The 545-nt window shown below is 36.3% G+C and overlaps 1 protein-coding gene across 1 annotated transcript in view; it reads right to left on the bottom strand.

Moving 5' to 3' along the window:
• The window catches only part of LOC106874214 (DNA repair protein complementing XP-C cells homolog), a 21,681-nt gene that overhangs the window by 16,607 nt on the left and 4,529 nt on the right, over nt 1-545 (bottom strand). The gene's annotated exons all lie outside the window — the stretch shown is intronic.

The following is a 545-nucleotide window of genomic DNA, read 5'->3' as shown; positions in this document are numbered from 1 at the left end:
ATATAGATGTTGTGGATCTTGCTGGCATGCAGTGGATTCGATCCACCATAGCCAAATTTAAATTAACAGTTCAACAGAACTTTTCTCACGATGGAACAATAGATTTTCTGTGACAGTTTACATTTGCCAGATGCCTTTAGGTTGGCCAAAATAATATCTTCACCACTTGACTTTTCTAACCTCTTCTACTCCACCAAAAGCTAGAATAGAGATAACAAGACCACCAACTATATCCATTGTTCTCAATGATACGTCTATTCTTCTGGATAGTTATAAAAGCAAGAAACCCCAAGCAAAAGTCAGTTAGTCACTTGCTGACATGCTTGCAAGATTCACCATGTATAAATATATATATATGGGAGAATATACGAAAAAACAACAACAGACGAGGACAGGTGGTGTAAATAACAAAAGGATGTATTAGTATGACGCTCAGGAATACGGAAAGTCTTTGACGTTTCGAGCTACGCTCTTCAACAGAAAGAAATAAGGAGAAAAACACGGAGAAAAAAAATTGAATAGTGTTCAGTCAACAGTCATATATA

The sequence above is a fragment of the Octopus bimaculoides genome, chromosome 30 (genome assembly GCF_001194135.2).
Source record: "Octopus bimaculoides isolate UCB-OBI-ISO-001 chromosome 30, ASM119413v2, whole genome shotgun sequence".
In the NCBI taxonomy this organism is placed as follows: Eukaryota; Metazoa; Mollusca; class Cephalopoda; order Octopoda; family Octopodidae; genus Octopus; species Octopus bimaculoides.
This window is presented reverse-complemented; position numbering and strand designations above follow the sequence as displayed.